Consider the following 7742-nt stretch of genomic DNA (forward strand, 5'->3'; position numbering starts at 1 on the left):
ACTTCACACTAAAAGACTTGCATCGCACAGCTTACAATGTTGAAATGAAGGAGCAGAGAAGACGCAGTTGTAATATTTACCAGTTCACCACTAACTACAGACTGCCACTTAGTCACCAAATTAGTAAAAAGAACCCCATATTTGTTTATTGTAATAATCTGATGGATATTTCTTGTTTTGTAAGACATTTTGGCAAGACTTCTTTGTACATGGAAACAACATCAACATCAATGCTGGCCCTAACTCAAGTAAATGCAATGAGAAGTTCAAGGTTATATGAATGAGCAGCTCTTATTTTGGCTAAAGGTTGTTTTCCATATAGTGACTCCTGCCTGCTACACTCTGTGTGCAGAGGGAGGGGGATGCAAACACACAAGTGTGCTTATTCACTAACAATAATAAACATTCCCAAGTCTGACCATCAAAGGCAGTTTTAAACTCTAACATCAGCTGAATCCTATCTTTAAGCCTAATAGGAAGTCTTAACTATGAAACACACCTTTGACTGTGTTTTACAAAAATGAGAGTTTAGCCTTTTATAAGATTTCATCTCTCTGATGGTCAAAAACTAAAATTGCTCAGCTGTTATAGAGGCAGTGATAACCCACAACCTGCTCGCAGAAGACAGTCACACACAAATTTAGTGACTCTGTCCTTATATCTGCGCTCTATTGAAAACACCAACTTTATGACTGTATGTATTTTAGCTACAAAGAATTATACTCTCCCTAACAGGTGCTGCATTATTTAATTCTAAATTCCAGCTAGTGAAACGTTCTTTTTTTCACATTTATGTATCACTCTCAATACCTATTTATTTCTCTATGTTCTGTATTGTGTGTTTTTTTTTTTCTTTTTTGACGTGGTATGCACAGCTGTAAAAGTTTCTTGTCCATATTATAGTAAAGTAATATTCCCATGTACATCTGTATTTCAACAGCCTTGCATTTCATTGCTTGCATCTTGGTACCTACCTTAGGACCTCTGCCACTTAGGATACTCATAAATAACACAGTAGTCACAGATGTAATAGTTTCCTTTGTTTGGCTTTACAGCAGGGTCTCGGTTGGGGCTGTGGTACACTCCTTGTTTTTGCTGTCCCGCTTTAAGATTTAGGCTGTCAAAAATGTTTATTTTTACATAAAAATCTGACCGCGTGCAGCTTAAATCTTTAAAGATGACTACAAACTGACTAGCCACTGCTCTAACAACCCACACTAGTAAACCTTGTTAAAGCCTTTCTGGAAAGAAAAAAAAAAGATAATCCCTCTTTGCTGTGGTTTTAAACCCCACCCAGGAGACATGGGCATATTATGAGGACGATGATTTCTGTTTGTGCCTCCAAGCTGTTTGTGTCCGGATAAGTAAACTTTCATGTTTGCTGTCAGTGTTGGTGCTCCCTCAAACATAAGAAGAGCAAAATGATTCACTAGTCAGGGAAAGGAGACCAGGTGTCTGCGAGAAAGTGACATAAAAACACAGAGGAGGAGAGGAGGACAGAGAGCAATAGGGCATAGCGCTCGGGAAGAAAGGAAGAGGAGCAGAAAATGAGGTAATGAGGGACGGAGGACAGAGAAGAGAGTTCTCATGCTGCACAGAATTAGAGGGTTATAGCATAAAAAGAAAGATGGCGTGAAGAGAGAAGGAGAGCAGAAGCGGAAAAAAAGAGATGGAGAGCGGATGTCCATATAACACTGGAGACTCTCACAAAGCTGCTGTCGTATTCTCATTGTAACAATAGCAGCAGATTGAGTTGGACAGGGTTCACAGGCCTGAATGCTAGCCAGTTAGACAAAGCTATTGAGTGGCTCGCCTGTGTTATCTGGCCTGCTGTTGAACACTCCCCTTTCTGCAGCGGTGAACAGGCTCAGGTTACACCGCTCACTGATAGGCTTTAGTCAATCACACTTCCCCCTCTGGTGAGGAACCACCTCGGGCACAGCTCTGAAAGTATGCACCACAGATTAAAAGAGAGATCTAAGGACTTCGTCAGAAGCTAGAAAAGTGCTTGTTCCATACACCGACAACGATAGCTGTTTGCAGGAATTTCCCCTCAAAGTGCAGCTGCTGGATTAAGCTGTCATTAAATATCATCCTGAGCTCGACGCGACAACAATAAGTACAGCTTAATCTGTTATTTGCTTGTTTTGTTTAGTTTGATATATGGATTTGTCCTCAGCAGCGTTGTCATTGACCCGTGCGTTTTCTAATTATCCAATTCTCAAAAGGACATCATAACAGCTAACTGCAGTACATGATCCCCATTATTTCTCCATGAGATGTCATGTTTATAATTGGAAGTATTATCTCATTGATCACAGCTGCTATTGTTATCATCTTAATTACCACTACAGAGTCATTTAGATGGTAATTTGGCCATTTCTTACCAAACGTGAAGCCATCCATCTTATTCACAGCGTCCTTTGGGATTGGCTATTGTTCTTAAAGATAAACAAGACTTTATAAGATTTTTGATACTTATTATATTTGCTATATAATCTTGGGTGTCAGCAGTGTAGTGGGATCTTTTAAAATAAGGTTTACACCATGCTGACCTTTTGTCCATGGCATCCCTTGTTTCTGCTTCTACCTTCTTGGTGACTTTTGTCACAAAGGTCTTATAAATATGGATGCCATCTGCTTGAGGATGTAATGTAATTTTAGAAGTAGGACTTTTTTTTCTTTTGCTTTTTTTTAAGTGGGTTGAAATGTTCAGTTAGGTTGGAAAATTGGAGCTATACAGCTTTAGCCAAGGTTGCTCTTTGATGCATTTTATCTTATACAGTGACACTTATTTCTCTCAAAGTTTGTGCCACTGCATTGCAGACAAATCTGATGGAAGTGCAAAAAAAGACAATGAAAGATATGTATTTTCTATACTGCAACACATTTTATATGAACTCTGGGGAAAAACAAAAAAACAGGAGCTCATATATGAAGGGATGGTATTTTGATACAGTACATTTTATTCTACCTAATATTCCGGATAGTGTGCCTCTACTGGATTGCTGCCAGCTGTGCAGGATGTTATCTTAATTGTCATTTCCAGAAATATTATAATGGCATCACATAGAACACAGAAATCCTTAATAGAAATCTGTTGGAGAATATCATAGTGCCAAGATGACTTGTTATTATCTGTTTTGTAACAGAAGAATCAACAAAGCATAAAGCTAAAAGAAATGGTGTTGTAATAAAATAACTCATGACTGTGTTAACTGTGTTGTGGCAGTGAAATCTAAGTACTAATGTAGTAAAGATTAAGCTGATTGTGCTTTGTGCTTCTTTCTTTCTTTTTTTCTTTTTGGCTTGCTGTATAATATGAATTAGCATGGTGTTTGCTAATGTCCTCTGGTTGGATGAGTCATTTATCCCTCTTGTGTTATATCTCTGAGTTGATCCCTAATGACCCTGTAATGTTGTGAAACTTTGCACCTGCACATGCGTCATTGTAACTGCATGATTAGTAACCAGCAGGGGAAGAAGATGTTTATGCTTCTTTATGAGGGCAATTCAGCCTTTTTAAGCTGTTTTTAAATAGTGATTCTATACATGCATTAATATTATTATTATTTTTTTATAAGCAACTTATTCAGGTTCAGGACCCAAAACTATTTGGCTTGGTTTTAATGTTTTTAAAAAGATTGTCTAGACATTAGCCAACTGTCTCCCATCTGAAACAGCACATTTTCACTGCACTCATGACAAACTGAAGCTTGGTTAGAAACGGCTTTTGATTACATTTTGCTGTTAAGTTATCTAACTGATTTCCAATATGAGAAACAAAAACGCCTACAAAATTCGTCTTTGGAAAGGAGTTGGGATGAATGGTGGCATAATCACACTACTTTCCTGACAAGAGCCTAATCCGAATAGTCTTTTGTTTTTGGATTTTAACATTTCGGTTGCTGTTTGGCTGGGTGAAAGTCCATGGCTTGGGATAAAATACACCTCTTCACTACCCTGAAAACATGCTTAAGTGCAAGCGAGAAGCTACTCTGGCATTTCCTTGGTTAATATGTTTGCACATCACACAGCACTGATGACACCAAGAGAGAACCTTTTCCAGGAACACATCACATCTATTTCTCACTTTGAGAGACCCCAGCTGACCTCTTATCGGACTAACCAGAACATGGAAGAAAGATATTAAGGCAGTTGCTAGTTTGTTATAATGTGAAGCCTACAGCTGTCAAACATTAATGGAAGGTGACTTGGGAGTCAGAAGGGGTTGTTATCTTCTTCATTACCACGAAAACAAGATATACATCTGCAGTGAACACTTGGCTATGATCACTGATACACTCAGGAACTTCTACTGAAGTCTATCAGCCAACCCTACACATTTCGAGCTGGTGCTTACAGAGTGGTGCCGACATTTCCGGACCAAGCATCAGTATGTGAGAAGTTGGGAGTGAAACTCAGAAATATTACAGGCCACATGGGATACCCTACATTACTTCAACTTTAGTACATTCTTACCACTGCTTCCCCAAGCCTCTCAGCACATTTCCTAATGGCAGAATCATGGATTCTTCAAAAAGAACCAGATCTGAACTCAATACAATAAACAATTTATGCACCATAAATCCTGCAGGACCCATTTTTATAGCATTTTTTAAAAGCAAAAGTCTTATAACAAAAATGTCATGTTTGTTTTATGGTACCAACATGCTAAGAGATTGGAAAAACGTGTAGCAAGAATAGGCTCCAGAACACCACGAGGCTCTCATCTTGTTAATTCTTCTCTGTCTTCATTGTTGCTACTGAAGTGCCCTAGTTACTGTAATTTACCAGGTATTTGCCACAATCTGGCATGATGAAACCTCCCCTACGAACGTGACAAAACAACAACAACAAAAAATATCTTTCATACAACTTTTAAACACCATTATATTTCTTTCCTCTGAACCTTTCATCTCTTTTCTTTTCCTTATGGCGCACACCCATACATTCAAAACAGCATTTTACACACAACTTGTCAAGAGGAACATATATCATTATCAACAGAGATAAAGAATCATTACTTTGACAGCTTCACAAACAGCTATGTTACCCTGAGTGTGGAAGACAAATTACAGGATGCTGTCCCGTGATGATCTGAACTGCAATCTTTGTGCACATGCAAGCACATAGAGCTGACTTTTAGTGTGGAGTCGTCATTTTCAAAAATTGTCAATAACCAGCCTCAGTGATACCCTTCATGCAATTGCAAGCGCGTCCTTGGCAATGATACCCAACTGCAGGAAAAGGCAGAGAACGCAGACAGAAATTGAAAGAAAGGGGGAGAGGTGCTGTGTAGGCGGAAAAGGTAGTGCTTCTTTATTATGAGTAATTGGCAACAGCATATTCATCAAGACGACTAAAGAAGAACAAGCATGATTAGGGATGGGTATTGATAAGATTTTCACGATTCCGATTCCATTTTCGATTCTGTTTAACGAGTCGATTCCTTATCGATTCTCTTATCGATTCTTTTAAAAAAAAAGGAGAACACTAAGGTCGATTAGCTTAGAACTTTGTTTTATATCTTCTCTTTGAACAAGATAGAAATTTAGGAGTAGCATGGCCTTACAAACCCAACAGTGAGATCTTAAGAGATCCAGCCTACGGCTCTTCAATGGGGTGTCACAGGGTCCCCGGGGAAAAAAATTGTAAATGTAAAATAATAAAATAAATATTCTTCTGCAGCAATAACAAAGTATAACATAAATTATTCTGTAGCAATTACACAAGAATATCCAGTAATGTCCCTGCCTACAATTAGACACATTCACTTACCGAAAATCGAGGGCATCTGCTGTGGCAAATGGGTGCAAGCCTTTTACCACAAACTTAGTCACTGCTTGGTGACATTTTTCTATCCAGGCCTGAAAGGAGACGCTACCGGTAGACTGTAGCGAGAACTGCCAGCGAGCGCCAGCCTGACTCTGTCTGTCTCTCTCATCGTGGTCACCTAAATGCACAGTAATGGCAGGTTTGTAATAAGGCAGATCGCGCTAACATAATATGCACTGTTAGTTGATTATTTACCTGCCGCATTAACGGGAGAGCACGTGCGAACCTGACCGCTGCTGCTGGGTTGAGATTCACGAGTCCAGAGTGGAATTAAAAACACGACTTTCATTTAAGGTCATCGCGTGTTTTGTGAGCAAATGCTTTTGCATATTCGTAGTGTTTCCTCCCTTAAATGAAATATCTACTTTGCAAGTATTGCAAGTTGCCCTGTTGTCATCCGTTCTCGTAAAGTATAACCAAACTTTTTAGCGTTTGAGCCGCTTAGGCGCCGTGTTTCCTGCCAGGTAAACGACGTTCCGCAACGTGGTGACGTCATTCGGGGCGACTGGAATCGATAAGGGAATCATTTGCAAAAATGGCAAACAATTCCAAGGAATTGAAACAGTGGGAACCTCAACAAGAACCGGTTTACAATACCCATCCCTATGCATGATACAGATGTACAAATCACACACACACACACACACACACACACACACACACACACACACACACACACACACACACACACACGTGCAGACACCCACATGCTAATGCAATTTTGTTAAATGAGCTACAACTAGCTTCAAGTGGTATCTCTCAGCATTGCATGGTTACTCCATATTAAGGTTAGATTTGGATGTCACCAAATGTTTAAAGTTTCACATTTGCAGTAATAAAAATAAATATGTCTACTGCCCAATTTTATTTTATATTTTTTGTCTTTTGATTAGCAAGACAGTTAAAGTTGAAAAATAATTCCCACTATGAATGGAGGTCAGAGAAACAAGCGTCTACACGTCTGTTTCTAAATTACTTGTAAATCATTTAAACCATATGGAAACTGCTAGAGACAGTACAAAAGCAAATTAATAAGATGTGCTCTATTTAAATATGATGCCAGCAACACATAGAAAAAAAATGCCCATAATTATGAAGATAGTGAGGACCACTGAACTTGTAGATTTCATCATTTACAGTGTCATTTAAAAAAAAGGAGAGAAAATCTCTGGGAGAGACAGAACAGACAACAAGGCCGAAAGGCTATTTGAACGTTCATTATAGTCCAGATGGCATTATTGCATCAAATTTTGTGGCTGCATTTACAAACAATACATTAAACTCTAATCCCATGTAAAATGAAGAATAAATTTAAATAAATAAACACGCAGATGTTCAAAAAACAACACCAACTAGGCTCACTTAGGATTATCATTTGATCAAATGATACCTTACCTGTCTCCCTTTAAACACTGAATATTTGGTATTTAGCACAAAACACAAACAGCATTCAGAACCAAAAGAAGTGATGGAGGGAAAACTAAAGGGGTCACCCAAGTCCTGGGTTTAATAATTAGCCATATGAGACTGACATAAGCGACAGATCACCTAGTTCACCTAAATGTCATCTCTGCAGGAATGTCACTAATTTGGCTACTAATCTGCACGCAGGTTGCCATAGGGATTAGACATATTTTAACTTGCAAAGATCAATTAGTTTGACAGAGCCTGGTGAAATCTGCACGCCATCAGAGTACCTCTGAACCAACATTTTTACATTCATGTAGTCATCAAAACACATCTATCCTATCATTTATAGAATCACGTGGTCAGAATAGATGTTGCCAGCATTGCTGAGTCAACCAGCCTACTCTTTCACTTCTTCTTTTTCTTGGCACATGGATGTGCTTTACAACTATTTTGGATACCTAGCCCACATAGGTATGTTGTGTATCTGTGTATTT

The sequence above is a fragment of the Rhamphochromis longiceps genome, linkage group LG22 (assembly GCF_057381845.1).
Source record: "Rhamphochromis longiceps isolate RC_006_pf linkage group LG22, R_longiceps_female_GT1.1, whole genome shotgun sequence".
NCBI classification, from domain to species: Eukaryota; Metazoa; Chordata; class Actinopteri; order Cichliformes; family Cichlidae; genus Rhamphochromis; species Rhamphochromis longiceps.